Genomic DNA, 13,949 nt, shown 5'->3' on the forward strand with positions numbered 1-13,949 from the left:
CGGGGGAAAAAGGGGAGGGAAAAGAAACGAGAAAATGACTTTAGAGTGATTTCTAGTCGCTGCTTGTGACAGCGGCTCTTGAAGAAAATCGAAACAACAAAGTTGCATGAAGCCTGCATTGTTTTTCACTGTTCTAGTGGCAGACGCACCGATTTCTTTATCTTTTTTACAGCACACCATTACTAAAGCAGAAGTAGAATATGTCATGTTTTGCGGCTGATGGTTGATGTCAACACTTTTAGACTGAATGAACCAGAATGAAATTTTTAAAAAGCGTTCACGCGAAACTCAGTTCTCTTGTGAACTCGAAACTTTTCAATATACCGTGGCACAAACAACTTCCATTCATTGATGTTATGAAGACACTCGGTGAATCAGACTCATCAAAAGCCATTCAGTGCCTAATAAAAAGAAGCAGCCCTTGGAAAAAAAGTGCATTTCCGTGTCGTCTCATCACCCTCCCTCCTACACACACACACACACACACACACACACACATACAGATTCCTCTGTTCCTTTCGCCCTTTCATATTGAACTCAGAATCCCTTTCAGTCGGCTCACAGTAGGAAATAGGGCCAGGGCATTCTTCGGCGCTCACTGCATTTCGGTTATGTAACTTGGTTGCCTATCCGTGCAAGTTCCTTCGAGTGCTATGGGAACTTGGTCGATTATGCACACTGAAAAAAAATGAAAAGGAGACGCATATATTGTCAGTCGGGTAGTGTGTGTGTGTGTGTATTCTATATTACACAGTGATATATATATATAAAAAAACAGCGTCTCTTCGTATCTTTTGCGCCGAACTCTTAAATTGCGTTAACTGTTAATTGTTAAAACGGGAATGCGTTAATTGCTAATGTGTTAATTAGTTGGTCTTCCGCGTGCTATGTGGTGAAGTTCTCGTTTAGGAGTGCGGGTTTCCGCGCTGTCAGTGTTTTCTTCGTTGTTGTTGCGTCATTAAACAGCAAATGAATCAATCAATCAGCACATGTGAGTGGCATGTCAGCTGTCGAACTTTCATCTGCAGTGTACGCACTTCGCATAAATATTTTGGGAATGTCGTATTTGTTACGTTTCGTAATAAATTTTTCAAAGCGATTCTAAAATAAAAAATTACGATTTATTATTCTTTTTCAAAAGTGGAATACGTTGTCTAGGAAAACCCTGTACATCTCACATTTTCTACAACATTCGTATAAGGTCGCTTTGACGTGAATCTCCCAAACCGCCGAGATACTGGATAAATATTGTGGCGAATACGGCAGAAGCGGTTCTCAACGCGCAACCCATTTTGTCCGCATATATTAAAGTATGAATGCTTCGATATGCACTCGCGCGGCATAAATATTAATTATATTGGTATGGCTGCCGATGTATGCTCTACCTTCCAGTCAATACTTGAGCATTCAGTACGGAGAACAGCCCATTGGCTATTCCTGACATTCTGCACTGAGTCTCCCGCATAACTCTTTTATTGCATGACAAATGTTCGCGCCTTTGCATTATTGGTAGAGATATCTCCACGTGCACACGTATTGGACCCTATGCTCTGAAACAAATGGTCATTAAACATTTCATTTCATTAAACATTCAGGAGTGAAACTTGCCGCCTTGGCTGAGCAAGCAGACCTCACTTTATTATCATTCATATTATTATTATTATTATTATCAGTGAACGTCACCCCCCTCCCCCCTCCCCATTAAACATGCGCGTAAGCGATCGTTCACGAAGCTCAGCACAACATAAAAACCACCTCGCGTGGCTGTGTGCTGGCCATGTCACGTTGAGAGTGGGAGGTAGCCGGGTTTGAATCCCAGTGCCGGCTGTGCTGTCTGGGATTTTTCCTGGGTTTTCCTCAGGCGCTGTCAGATATATGTCGGCACAATTCCTATAGCAGTCGGCCCAGGACGCAGATTACCACAGAGCGTTAGTTGTTGAAGTTGCCCAACCTCTGTGCTCTTTCGCTAGCACTATCACCACCACCACAACATAAAAGTAGCATTCGCAATACACGTGACGTGTGTCTTCTAAAAGGGGTACATGAAAAATGTGAATGGCATAAGTAATGCAGATGTAATGACCGTAATGTAATGTAAGGCAGATGTAGTAATGACCGTAAGTGCACGAAATGTGGCTGAAGGCAAACACTCGGAGCAGCCAATTTCAACGTGGAAAAGAAGGTGAGGTAAGCTATTAGACGCTGGTGTGATAAAGTAAGCGCATGGAGTTTTCTCACAGATGTGTCCGTACCTGTGGAAAGATGTCGGGCCAGCGTAGCGACGGAAATTGGGCGCACGTGCACAAAAACGACGCTATAGAATTTCGACTAATGAAGCATGGGTTATACGTTGCAAGCTTTGCAGTCTATAGAAGCAAATTCAAGTTTCGGTGCTACAAGGGTATGATGAAAGGGTGACGTTATCACGCGTGGTACTCCTAACTGAAGCTTCTAAGGACTCGCTGTTGAGTCGTACACTCTTAAAAATGAACTTCACCGCATAGCACGCCCCTAGCCAACCATCATCTGGAATGATATCGTTATCTGCCCTAATTTGTTGAAAACGGGAGGCGTACGCCTTTTTTGTGACAATTACCACAATTGTGACAAGTGTCACAAAAAAGGCGTACGCCTCCCGTTTTCAACAAATCAGGGCAGATAACGATATCATTCGAGATGATGGTTGGCTGGTAGCGTGCTATGCGGTGAAGTTCATTTTTAAGAGTGTAGTTCTTGACAGGTCAGTCAGCCGAGAAAAAAATAAAAAATAAAATGCATGGCTTAAGTACAAAACACACACACACACATTAAATGTGTGTTGTTTTCCTTGCTATATGAGCGTTTCTTCTTCTTCATCTTCTTCTTCTTCTTCTCATTTCTATCATATGAAGCGAATTCCATCAAACTGGTTTTACCGCATTCGATGTAGTTACGGGTTGAACATGTGCTGAATCTCACGTTGCTCCTGCCCTCTAAAAACAGAACTTCACCGCATAGCACGCTGTGCGCCAACCATTGCCAAGAATGACAGGGTTATCGCTTCTGATTCGAAGAGAGACGGGGGCGTACGCCCTTTTTTTGGCAATTTTCATATATCCAAACTGCCACAAAAAGTCGTACACCCACCTCTCTCTTCGAATCAGAAGCGATAACCCTATCATTCGTGGCAATGGTTGGCTCGCAGCGTGCTATGCGGTGAAGTTCCGCTTTTAGAGTGTGGCATGTGACTTGTGAGACTAAACGCAACCTTCTTCGCTAGCGGATCACGTTGACAAAAAGAAGAAGCAACGAAACCGTGCAGCAACGAAAGGAATATTGTAAACGAGGAAGATATATGTGTCTGCTGCTTAGTTTCCTTCTGCGACTTTCGGACATTGCGTTAGGAATGTCCATTCCGTGTTCTAGGGATGTCGCGTCGTCTGTGTGTTGCGGAACCGCTGGAGAAATTGCTTCAGCGCATGGCGGACAACAAATTTTCGTTATCGCAAGGAAACACAAAACAAATTCAAAGAAGGCGTGTTTGAGTTTCCTGCTGATAGTTTCTCGTTGACACTTGTAAATAAATAAATATTGTAAATAAATAAATAAATAAATAAATAAACAAGTATCGACACTAGACAGACAAGGGCTTCACTCCTCTCCATTGGTTGGTGTCAACGCAAGATTTCTCGTTGCGCCAATCAGTCTATAAAGCTGAACTGGGTGTCTGTTCCTGTAAAACGCAAGACATTTCCATTCACACGGCATTGGCTGCGTGACGTTGTTTGTCTTATTCACATGCAGGGCAATGTTCGCATCCACAATGCGCACAACAGTGGGAGATATAGTGGAACGCATCATTTGAACGCATCACAGATGGCACAGTTTCTTCACGGCGTTTGGTGAACTTTTGACCTTGTACTCTTAACACAGAACTTCACCACATAGCACGCTGAGGACCAAACCATTGCCCAGAATGAATGACGTTATCATAGCTGATTCGTAGAAAGCACGGGGCGCACGCCTTTTTGTGACAATTATCATAACTGCATAAGTGTCACAAAGGGGTGTACGCCTCCCGTTTTCAGCAAATCAGGGGCGACAACGATGTCATTCGGAATGATGGTTGGCTAGGAGCGTGCTATGCGGTGAAGTTCATTTTTAAGAGCGATACTCTAATCGTTGGCGTTAACTATCATTAAAACAGCTATTCGTGCACACGCTACGCCCGGCAGACGCGTTCAAGTAAAACCTGGTTAGGCACCAAAGTTCCCTGTATATAGTATTCACCCCTCCGGGTGTTTTCTTCATACACAAAGCAGACTTCTCTGCACAGAAGCAAGCCACGGTATAGGATGATGACCTTACATAAGCGTCTAATGCTAGGCTTTCCGGTCTCCGGCATGTAAAATTAGCGCCTCGGGACTTGGTACACATTCGTGCTTGGTAGATCGCACACACTGCAGTAGCGCCACCTGCGTCGCGGTAGCTGTATCTAAATTGGAAATTTATTAATGAGTCCTATCTAAGAGCCTCCCGTATGCAGATGAGATCCCTTGGCGCCTGAATGATGGAAACCGTTCGCCTGGCATTAGCCTAAAGCAAGAAGCTCCTGTTACAAATGGTCCCTTGGGAGTTTTACTAACGCGTAGCTTCACACGTGTCTATTGAGTGCAATCAGAGATGCTCGAACGTCACGTTCAGATCGAGTTCTTGAAAGTGCGGGGAAATGCGTTTACGCTCATTGTTTACAATCGGGTATTCAGGTGGCGAATGAAGATGATGCATTATGGGAGGTACTTCTAGTTCGTTATGTTAAGTAGCAGTTAGCTGCATCCTCCACCTCTTTTTTCTTCTTTATTTCTATCAATGTGGAAATTTTATAAATTTCCATAATCTTGAGAATGTGAGGAAAAAGTTACTTTCGCAATCCTTTTTCTTAGTACCTGTGCGTTTAAGTTTAGGGTTACGAAACGCAGATTACAAATAAGAGGGAAACGATTTTTCTTTTCAACTTCATGACCTAGCTCCTCAGGAAGATGAACGTGACGACAAGCGAGGTTGGTGCAACGTTTGCACAGAGAGTAAGTACACTACGTATATAAAAAAAGGAGTATTTTTGGTCCCTTTTTTGGGAGTAGGTGCATTTCCACAACCATTGGGCGCTTTCGGTACTAAATGCGTGGAATTCTATGCACCTCTGGGGAACAATTGCAGTGCTGGAAAGTAAATTTCATGGTCAGGGGAGTAAAATGGGAAGTATTTGCAATCTAGGTAACTAAAGGCTGCAACTGCTCCCCAGTTTGCTCCTTTTGTCCTCATAGGGTGTAGATTGGACAACGAGAAGAGAGAGGAAAGCGCAACAGAGGAAGAAAGGGTGAAGCCACCGAGGGTGGAGGGTGCCTCTGCATTATGGAGCGACGCGAAACACAAAGACACACACAATGATATAGTCGCGACTATCATTGTGTGTGTGTGTGTGTTTCTTTTTCTGTGTTCTGTGTGTTCTTTTTGTTTTTTGTTTCACGTCGCAATTCTTACACATGTGCCAACCGGCCCCATATGTTGCATTATCGAGCGGTTTGCCTGCCAGCTGACGGCATTCCGTACGGAGTATGGGACGAGGCTTTCTTGGTCCGACATTATGTGGAACCGTGCTCATATATGAAAGCGTCTGCTGTAAGTCCAGGAAAAGCCGCAGACACACTCTTAAAAATGAACTTCACCGCATAGCACGCTCCTAACCAACCATTATCTCGAATGATATCGTTATCTGACCTGATTTGCTGAAAACGGGAGGCATACGCCTTTTTTTGTGGCACTTACGCTGTTCATAATTGCCACAAAAAAGGCGTACGCCTCCAGTTTTCAGCAAATCAGGGAAGATAACGACATCGTTCGAGATGATAGTTGGCTGGGAGCGTGCTATGCGGTGAAGTTCATTTTTAATAGTGCAGGCACTGCCGTTTCAAAAACACCTCCCAATATTAGCCTCGCATAAGCCTACATATAGTGCTAGAGGCGCGAATGCTTCGCGATTCTTCCATTGAAGGCTCGTGCTGAATTTAGCTCACTTATCGCAGTGGCGCCTGTTACATTGCCCAGAATGGTGACGTGCGGTTGGATGACGCTAAGTGTAAAATGGGATAAAATGTGAACATTCATCTCACAGTAATAAAATGGCGATTTAACGGCAGGTATTTTGAAGAATTCAGTTCTAGCAGTGACTGAACATATGGGAAGTTCCACACGCGCAATGGACTTTTTTCACGTACGCGTCGTATCCTAACGGCCTTCCAGTGAACCACGCCAGACATGTACAAAATACTCAAAAATGTATTTAAGATAAGATATTAAATACTAACGTTAGAATGTAATTAAGATAGAGTACAAATACATGAAAGTTAAAATAATTAAGATAGAGTACAAAATACTTCAAAAAGTATTTGAAATACAATTAAGATACTATTTATCCTTGAACGCAAAAAGTCACCCGTCACTGGTCAATGCGGGCTAGTTCCATCTCAAATCGAACAATCCGGTACACTTGATGTCTCGAATGAAGGGGAAAAAATATATATGTTGAAGCCATCGGTGAGTTAGGAGAAATAAACGCTTTCCGAATTCTCTGCGCTGCGCGGTTCGGGAAGTAGGAGAGGAGGAAAAAACTGCCTCTCGTAAGACGATGTCGTCGCGCGCGGGTTTGAGCGTTCGCTACAAGGCTATTTCTTGTCACATTATAGAAATTTCTTGATCTGGCTTTAGACCACTTGGGGCACAATAGGATCCTGCGTTGGCAGTGCTGTACCGGTTTTTGATTGTCTGCAAAAAAATATCAAAGTTGACTCAAAGTGCCGAAAAACACCATATTCACTGCGGCTTTGCGGACGATGTACAAAACGGATAAGACTGAGCTTTATGCCGTTTAATTAGTCATTCATAGGGCTATCGAATTATGTATAATTTGTTGCTCTACTCTGTAAGGAACGTAAGCGATACCTCTTTTAGTAGCACCATATCACCGAAAAATAACGAATTTCGGAAGCCTTTATCTAAAAAACCCCACCAAAAACTTGCCTCGAAAACTTTATATGTTGTAGGTAGTTCTTTAGACTATGCACAGAAGCAAAATCAAAATTCGGACTTGATCGGTAGGCGCACTGTGAATTTTTTGCCAGCCCTATACGCGGAGCGCATTCAAGCGGAGGCACCGTGTCCCGCGTGTTGCAAAATCGAATTTTCCAGGGACTTTCAACTGCTGTCTTCATATAAAAAGTAATTGCTGTCATTTGAAACCATTCTGAGGTTTCAAAGTTTCCTTTTCAAGGTTCTGAGCGTTTGCGTTCATAACAATGGTGTAATCGCTGAATCTAGATTGTGGAGCAACCAGATGTGCTAGCATTTTTTGCGGGATGTCACGCATGTATTGCAAGTGCTGGGAGCAAGGGAAGAACATAATGATTTTACATCTTTGTAAGAGGCATATCTGTTCAAGGTTATTCTAAACAAGCATATTTACTGTACGCATTATGGCAGGAGGGACGCAGTGACTTCCAGTATTCTTTGAAACATTTCCTTTCCTACGGCCTCATGACCTCGGAGGGGGGAAATTGCACTGAGGAAAATGTTGTAGTGTCATACGCACACACTCAAGGCTAATTCATGGTGCCTTTTGTGAACCTTGCCGAAACAGCCCGACCGGCGCCGCTGTCCAGTATGTCATTCGGTTCGACATACTGCGACCATGGGAAGGTCCTGATCGCATTTACTCCCTGAAGACACCTTGCGCAAAGTTTCGCCTACACACAGAAGACGCTTCACTCACTTCTCGACTACAGGAGTGCATGGAGTGCCCTTATACAGAGTGTGCGACGACATCTGCATTACTGTAGTGTGTCGTCCTGGTATCACACCTACCTCAATGACCTCTTCGTTGTACAGTGCTGATCGTGTGGATTTCGCTAACTACCGCCTCATACACAAGAAAAAAGTGCTATAGACAAAGGATTTTCGCTTTGCTTCGGAGATCGGCGTAGCTGCCATAAAGACTGTGGTTCCAGCAGATCAAGCCGAAGGCGTAACATAAGTGGGTCAGCTATGCAGAAGCTGCTTCAAGTACTTCACAGCAAAGGTGGCTGAATCATAACACGCAGCAATGTTGCCCACATTTGAAAGAAAATCTAACAAGAACCTGCCATCAAAAGTAACATTAAGAAAAGTGGCTTCCACAACGGCCTAAAGCAGTTCATGACACGAGCACTCTCATCCACCCAGAATGCTCTGCATAACTTACGTTACCTTCTCACCTTCGTCACCTTGTCTTCTTCGCTGTCAAGTTCTTGTTATTCTGTGTACTGTAAATATGCTTCGATATGATCACCGTGGACAAACATACCTCTTACAAAGACGCAAAAGTATTCTAAAGCATTCTGTTCTTGACGGGCTCCCAGCACCTGCGATGCATGTGTGTCATCCCGCAAAAAATGTGAGCACATATGGTTGCTCCACAATCTACATTCAGCGATTACAACACTATTATGAACGCAAGCGCTCAGAACGGTTTCAAATGATAGCAATTACTTTTTATGTGAAGACAGAAGTTGAAAGTCCCTTTGGAAAATTCGATTTTGCAACACGCGGGACACGGTGCCAAGGTTTGAATGCGCTCTGCGTATAGGGCTGGCAAAAAATTCACAGTGCGCCTACCGATAAAGTCCGACTTTTGATTTTTCTTCTGTGAATAGTCTAAGGAACTACCTACAACATATAAAATTTTCGAGGGAAGTTTTTGGTGGGGTTTTTTAGATAAAGGCTTCCGAAATTCGTCATTTTTCGGTGGTATGGTGTTACTGAAAGAGGTATGGCTTACGTTCCTGACAGAGTAGAGCAACAAATTATACAGCATTCGATAGCCACATGAATGACAAATTAAACGGCATAAAGCTCAATCTTATCCGTTTTGTACATCGTCCTCAAAGTTGCAGTGAATATGGTGCTTTTCGGCACTTTGAGTCAACTTTGATATTTTTTTGTAGACAATCAAAAACGAAGACAGCACTGCCAACGCAGGATCCTATTGTGCCCTAAGTGGTCTAAAGCCAGATAAAGAAATTTCTATAATGCGACAAGAAATAGCCTTGTAGCGAACGCTCAAACCCGCGCGCGACGACATCGTCTTACGAGAGGCAGTTTTTTCCTCCTCTCCTACTTCCCGAACCGCGCAGCGCAGAGAATTCGGAAAGCGTTTATTTCTCCTAACTCACCGATGGCTTCAACATATATTTTTTCCCCTTCATTCGAGACATCAAGTGTACCGCATTGTTCGATTTGAGATGGAACTAGCCTGCGGCAAGTCGCCGCTATGTCACATGAATCACCGAAACCCCGCGCACTACGCCGGCAGCCGCTGTGTGATAGGAGTCATCTAAACACAAGTCCCACAAAGATGACAAAGAGATACCACATAGCTCCACTAAGTATATGTGACCCAGAACACAGCAAACTTCTAGCAGGTCCCTGCTCGGCGAGGTCAGAATTCGGCGTCACCGCGTCAGGGCACACATAATAGAACCCTCACTGGCCAAGGATTAGTACACACGGGGCAAGATCTCTAAATGGAGACTTCCAAGAAGGGCAAATGTTCAAATCAAGTCCGAGGGACTCAGGAAATTTCTAGAGTTTCCACTGAACAAGCAAGATAATGGAAAGACGAGACACAGAAAGTTTGAGAAGGAGATCCAAAATATGTAATTAGAGTATTGAGTAGAAAATACCATAAAATGTATTTTAAATAAAGTACAAATACACAAAACAAAAAGTATTGAGTAGAGTGCCAAAATACCGCAAATTGTATTTAAAATACAGTATTTTAAATACAATACTCCAAATACGTACAAGTCTGAACCACGCCAGGAGCGCGTCGAAACAAATCCACGTGGGTAGCACAAAGGACCAAAACCGATCCGGTGTGCGACCGACGAACTCGAGCCGTTCGTGCGGTCTGCCCACTGGTCCCCATACTGAGCCACCTAATGAAGGCGGAGATAACCCTCTCCGGCGTCTCAAGGTCATGCGCATGCGCAGAAACCGTTGTGAAACAGGCACGTCGTCTGCTGGTGCAGAACGTGACGGCCCACGTTCAGCGCTTAAATTACGTCCAGTTCGTATTCTACGTCAAAACATCATAGGTATAACGTTTACTCGAAGATACAGCAGTAAGGAATTGAATTTATACATGAGTAGCACACATTTCAAACCACATTTGGTGAAGGGGGGCAGCCACCGCAGCACGCATAGTAGGGTGGAAGGAGGTAAAGTACAACCGTTTCTCGCAGAGGAGCGTGGTATGTTTTAACTTACTGGGCCATGTATAGGCAGCGCCATTGTGGCTGGTACGTAAACTAAGTGGGGCAGGGCATTTACCTGGGAGCCTTCTGGCTTCTACTAATATATGTGGGCTAAGGCTTGATAAACAACGTGGGCGCCAGCCCTGTGCGAGGTGCTTCAGAGAATCAATATAAGTGATTGATAATCGCGCCGTTTGATCTCGATGCTCTGGTCTGAGGAGCTCTCAGGAGGGTATATCTTGTGACGCAGCTAACGCAGCGAGGATACGTTTTTAGTTCTAAGGAAGGTTTTGGTGACAGACGTCGCAGCCATGCTGAACGCAATCCCAAGATCGTGCAAGTTTGCAATACAATATAAGCGACAGACGCTATTTGTGAATATTTAGAGAAATTATATAAAATAACGATAAGTAATAGACAGAAGACTTTTTGCTAATTGTATTGAAGCAGAAGCCTTATTATGTGGGAAGTCGCCCATATTTCGAAATTTCGAACAGGCACTGTTGTTTTATTTCAATGTTCTACTTCTTGTTAATTTTTAGGTTTTTCACGTTTTATTTTATCTAATTAAGATTGGAATGCCGATATTTCTGTTCTGCAGGAGCCCTGCTTCTATCCTCAGACTCGGAATACATGTGGAATAAGCCCATCAAAAGAAACGAGCGAAGGTTAAGTGCCGGGCGAGAACACAGTACTGGAAGACGGGTGCCATGGGAAAGGACAGGTGAAATGGAAAGGCTGCAGAAACGTGTTGTGAAGCTCACCACGATTAGAAAAACAAAGACGACAGACGACAAGTAGTCATAGTATATTTTAAGTTAAAAAATATGCCGAAGAGGGCATTTGAAATAGAGTTCGCATGCATTTCGGAAAAAGTACTGAGTTAGACACTAAATACATATACAACGGTAGTCAATTTCAGGTACAATATTTTGGGCAAGCATTCATGATATGTTCAAGTCTGCCTATAGAGTAAGGAAAGAGAGGGAGTGCTATAACGGCTTACCTGCATCAAAGCTTTCAGTGCTACCTTGTAACCCCCTCTTATGGTGCACGCACTTCGTGGAAAAGCGCAGACCTAATGGGAATGTACTGCTTACGCGACGACGTGCTCCTATTTATGGCGCTCACATTAGCGTCGTGGCTGCTCCTAAATAGAATGTCAAGAGCCGGATGGTGCGAGACAGAAAGTTTGCGCAACAGTCACGTGTCAATGCATTACGACTTCTACTGGAAGGCACTATATGCGTAGATGGCTTCTGTCATGAAAAAAAACGAAAAAACGAAAGGGACTTTGATGAGTTGATTCTGATATATACTCTTCATGAGAAATTGATGTTCTGAGGCTAGAACGTATGAATGTATGTATGAGTGAGAAAAATGTAAGAGACAAAAGGGGATGAGTCAGAGAGTGGTTGGTTTGCCCTTCAGATGACGCGCCCTTGGAAGTCGCTGGGGGGGGGGGGGGGTTAGCTTAGCTCAATTGGTGGAGCTCGGGACCGGTAATCCAGAAGATGTGGGTTCGAGTCCTACACTCTAAGAAAAAAGGTAGAATTTTCTACCCAATGTGGTAGAACGACAGTACCTCTACCATTTCGTGCCAATCCACACGCGCCTTATACTCCGAGGGTATAAGAGTTGGCGTCCCTTTTCCTTGCTCCTCCCTCCCACGTTTGTTCTAAGAAAAAAAAAATTGTAGACTTTCCTACCCAATCTGCAGTTATACCCAAAAGGTAAAATTGGTTTGAGTAGAAATGTGGTTGCAGTGCAGCTCTGCCGAGATGGGTAGAAATTTATACCTTTTTTTTTCGTAGAGTGTACAGCTGGCTAACCTTTCAGTGACTTCCATCTTTCATCATATACTCTTCAGCCACCTCTACATGCGGGTATTAACAACAGTACTAGTATGAGCGTAAGTGACAGAAGGCGTGTCGGAAGGATTGTGGAAGGTAGTCAGCATTACTTGTTGTGTGGTGGCTGTCATGTAAACAGGATATCAGTTGCAAAGCTTGGAAACACCGTTTTGAAAACGGCCGGAAATAAAATTTTTCACGTGTTGCTCCTTTTACGCCGCGCGATACGAGCAGCCGTAGAGAGTTGAGTTGAATACGTATAAAAAGGGGGAGAAGGGGAAAGGAGGGGGGAGCAGCCGTAGAAATCACCGCCGTGACGCATCTACCAACGTGTTTTCTACCACCGATTGCAGAGGCCAAATGACTGCACTGGTTCGTGCTTCTCGGAAAACGTTTACCACAAAGACAGCGCAATAAGAAAATACGAGGACGGAGCAAACTGAAACTACAGGACCGCATCAAGGGTAGCTATGGCCAGCAGACCGTGACAAGCGGTAGTCGTTGTCACTGTGCACATGATGGTGGTGTGCATTTAGAGGGGGCAAAGGTGCGAATGGAGCCAACCTGTGGCGGCATATTTCAAACCCATTGAGGAGCCAAACAGTTGCACATTCATCGTAGCGACTTGTGGGAATGATGTAGCGGCTGCTGAAGGACGGCGAAGTCGCTCCGCTGCCAGTGCCAGAAATGCAACCGCACAGCTCTGTTCCCTCTGGAACAGATTGGAGTCTGACAAGCCCATCCCGCTGTCCTGGGCACGCCGCCCTGAACTGGCGGGACTCACATTGAAGAATTCCACCTCCTCTTCAGCTGGTACTCATGTCATCACACACGTGACTCCCATAATTTCGAAGCAGTTTCAAGGTCACCTTCATCGAGGAGCCCTTTTTGAAGCCTGCTGCGGAACTAGAACTGTCTTATTAGACGGGGGCTTTAGAAGGTCCGCACTTCAGATGTACATACTTGAAGGTACGTGTGTTACAGTCTACAATAAAATGTTAAGTCTGTTCATTCTGTATCCTGCCACCTGCCGACCAGTTCCAAGGCCTCCCGATGGCTATCATTGAAGACAGGATGCGTCGTCCCATTCATCAATCGCCAGGAAGGGATGCTTAGCGGAGGAAGCTTAACAGGAAGGGAGCCCTTCCAGAGTATGAAGGCGGTCCCACGTGCTTTGAACTTCTAATGTGATGCAATCATTCAAGGGACCAGGGAGCCATGGGCATACTGTCGTCGTCCACGCTATGGTATGTGACGCGCACCCCCTAGCACTCGCTTAACAAGCCGCACGCTCAAGTACTGCTCACGGTACACAGTAAATTTTTTTACGCCCTTCCCGGTGTGAAAAGGGTGTACTATGAGGACACACCCGAATTACACTTATACTACACTCAACTAAGCACCCGTGTTGGTGTAAAAGGGGTGTAATGTACCAATACACCCCGATCACACTTATGTTACACACCATGCTAAATTTTGGAACACTCATGTCAGTGCAACAGGGGTGTATGCCGCACAATGCTCAAAGCACCTGTAATTTTCTTTTTCATTGTGATAATCTTTGCAATATATATATATACTATAACTTCTTATGTGTGTGTATGGATAACTTGGTACATACAGATGGATGCGAGAAGATATAGACCATAAGTAACGGAGAGACTTGGGAAGCCGTATAAGGATTAACAACAATTGCTACTTTTATTGCATTAACAAGATTAAATGGGAATTATGGGAATTACTAGAAACAGATTTACAGTCGTATTGCCAA

This window comes from Ornithodoros turicata, chromosome 7 (genome assembly GCF_037126465.1).
Source record: "Ornithodoros turicata isolate Travis chromosome 7, ASM3712646v1, whole genome shotgun sequence".
Classification (NCBI taxonomy): Eukaryota; Metazoa; Arthropoda; class Arachnida; order Ixodida; family Argasidae; genus Ornithodoros; species Ornithodoros turicata.